Source organism: Macaca thibetana, chromosome X (assembly GCF_024542745.1).
Source record: "Macaca thibetana thibetana isolate TM-01 chromosome X, ASM2454274v1, whole genome shotgun sequence".
NCBI lineage: Eukaryota > Metazoa > Chordata > Mammalia > Primates > Cercopithecidae > Macaca > Macaca thibetana.
In genome coordinates this window covers 48,991,243-48,994,735 of record NC_065598.1, presented here as the reverse complement: position 1 = coordinate 48,994,735, position 3,493 = coordinate 48,991,243, and positions in this window count along the sequence as shown.

Below are 3,493 nucleotides of genomic sequence, written 5' to 3'. Positions count from 1 at the left end.
TAAATATGGAAAGGAAAAACCAGTACCAGCCACTGCAAATACCAAATTGTAAAGACCATTGACACTATGAAGAAACTGCATGAACGAATGGGCAAAATAACCAGCTAGCATCATAATGACAGGATCAAATTCACACATAACAATATTAACCTTAAATGTAAATGGGCTAAATGCCCCAATTAAAAGACACAGACTGGCAAATTGGATAGAGTCAAGACCCATCAGTGTGCTATATTCAGGAGACCTATCTCATGTACAAATAGACACATAGGCTCAAAATAAAGGGATGGAGGAATATTTACCAAGCAAATGGAAAGAAAAAAAAAAAAGCAGGGGTTGCAATCCTAGTCTCTGATAAAAGAGACTTTAAACCAACATAGATCAAAAGAGACAAAGAAGGGCATTACATAATAGTAAAGGGATCAATGCAACAAGAAGAGCTAACTATCCTAAATATATATGCACCCAATACAGGAGCACCTAGATTCATAAAGCAAGTTCTTAGAGACCTACAAAGAGACTTAGACTTCCACACAATAATAGTGGGAGACTCTAACACCCCACTGTCAATATTAGACAGATCAATGAGACAGAAAATTACAAGGATATCCAGGACTTGAACTCAGCTCTGGACCAAGTAGGCCTAATAGACATCTACAGAACTCTCCACCCAACATCAACGGAATATACATTCTTCTCAGCACCACATTGCACTTATTCTAAAATTGACCACATAATGTGAAGTAAAACACTCCTCAGCAAATGCAAAAGAACAGAAATTATAACAAACCGTCTCTCAGACAACAGTGCAATCAAATTAGAACTCAGAATTAAGAAACTCACTCAAAACCACACAACTATATGGAAACTGAACAACCTACTCCTGAATGGCTACTGGGTAAATAATGAAATTAAGGCAGAAATAAAGTTCTTTGAAACCAATGAGAACAAAGACACAATGTACCAGAATCTCTGGAACATAGCTAAATAGTGTTTAGAAGGAAATTTATAGCACTAAATGCCCACAGGAGAAAGCAGGAAAGATCTAAAATTGACACCCTAATATCACAATTAAAAGAACTAGGGAAGCAAGAGCAAACAAATTCAAAAGCTAGCAGAAGACAAGAAAAAACTAAGATCAGAGCAGAACTGAAGGAGATAGAGACACGAAAAACCCTTCAAAAAATCAATGAATCCAGGAGCTGGTTTTTTGAAAAGATTAACAAAATAGATAGACCGCTAGCCAGACTAATAAAGAAGAAAAGAGAGAATAATCAAACAGACACAATAAAAAATGATAAAAAGGGATATCAGCACTGATCCCACAGAAATACAAACTACCATCATAGAATACTATACACATCTCTACACAAATAAACTAGAAAATCTAGAAGAAATTGATAAATTCCTGGAGATAATACACCCTCCCAAGACTAAATCAGGAAGAATTCAAATCCCTGAATAAACCAATAACAAGTTCTAAAATTGAGGCAGTAATTAATAACCTACCAACCAAAAGAAGCCCAGGACCAGACGGATTTGCAGTCAAATTCTACCAGAGGTACAACGAGAAGCTAGTACCATTCCTTCTGAAACTATTCCAAACAATAGAAAAAGAGGGACTCCTCCCTAACTCATTTTATGAAGCCAGCATCATCCTGATACCAAAACCTGGCAGAGACACAACAAAAAAATAAAATTTCAGGCCAATATCCCTGATGAACATTGATGCAACAATCCTCAATAAAATACTGGCAAACCGAATCCAGCAGCACATCAAAAAGCTTATCCACTATGATCAAGTCAGCTTCATCCCTGGGATGCAAGGATGGTTCAACATACACAAATCAATAAATGTTATCCATCACATAAACAGAACCAATGACAAAAACTACATAATTATCTCAATAGATGCAGAAAAGGCCTTTGATAAAATTCAACACTCCTTCATGCAAAGAACTCTCAATAAACTAGGTATTGATGGAACTTATCTCAAAATAATAAGAGCTATTTATGACAAACCCACAGCCAATATCATACTGAATGGGCAAAAGCTGGAAGCATTCTCTTTGAAAACTGGCACAAGACAAAGATGCCTTCTCTAACTCCTATTCAACATAATATTGGAAGTTCTGGCCAAGGCAATCAGGCAAGAAAAAGAAAGAAAGGGCATTCAAATAGGAAGAGAAGAAGTCAAACTGTCTCTGTTTGCACATGACGTGACTGTATATTTAGAAAACCCCATCGTCTCAACCCAAAATCTCCTTAAGTTGATAAGCAACTTCAGCAGTCTCAGGATACAAAATCAATGTGCAAAAATCACCAGCATTCCCATACACCAATAATAGACAAACAGAGAGCCAAGTCATGAGTGAACTCCATTCACAATTGCTATAAAGAGAATAAAATCCCTAGGAATACAACTTACAAAGGACGTGAAGGACCTCTTCAAGAAGAACTACAAATCTTTCCTTGAGCAGTGGCTCAAGGAAATAAGAGAGGACACAAATGGAAAAACATTCAATGCTCATGCATAGAAAGAATCAGTATCATGAAAATGGCCATACTGACCAAAGTAATTTATAGATGCAATGCTATCCCCATCAAGCTACCATTGAGTTTCTTCACAGAATTAGACAAAACTACTTTAAATTTCATATGGAACCAAAAAAGAGCCCGTATAGCCAAGACAATCCTAAGCAAAAAGAACAAAGCTGGAGGCATCATGCCACCTGACTTCAGACTATACAAGGCTACAGTAACCAAAACAGCATGGCACTGGTACCAAAACAGATATATAGACCAATGGAATAGAACGGAGGCCTCAGAAATAACACCATGCATCTAAAACCATCTGATCTTTGACAAACCTGACAAAAACAAGCAAGGGGGAAGATTCCCTCTTTAATAAATGGTGTTGGGAAAACTGGCTAGCCATATGCAGAAAACTGAAACTGGACCCCTTCATTACACCTCATACAAAAATTAACTCAAGACGGATTAAAGACTCAAACGTAAGACCTAAAACCATAAAAACCCTAGAAGAAAACCTAGGCAATACCATTCAGGACATAGGCATGGGCAAAGACTTCATCAAAAGCAATGTCAACAAAAGCCAAAATCGACAAATGGGATCTAATTAAACTAAAGAGCTTCTGCACAGCAAAAGAAATTATCATCAGAGTAAACAGGCAACCTCCAGAATGGGAGAAATTTTTTGCAATCTATCCATTGACAAAGGGCTAATATCTAGAAACTACAAGGAACTTAAACAAATTTACAAGAAAAAAACAACCCCATGAAAAAGCGGGTGAAGAATATGAACAGACACTTCTCAAAAGAAGACATTTATGCAGCCAACATGAAAAAAAGCTCAGTATCACTGATCATTAGAGAAATGCAAGTCAAAACCATAATGAGATACCATCTCAGGTCAGTTAGAATGGTAATCATTAAAAAGTCAGGCAACAATAGATGCTGGAGAGGATGTGGA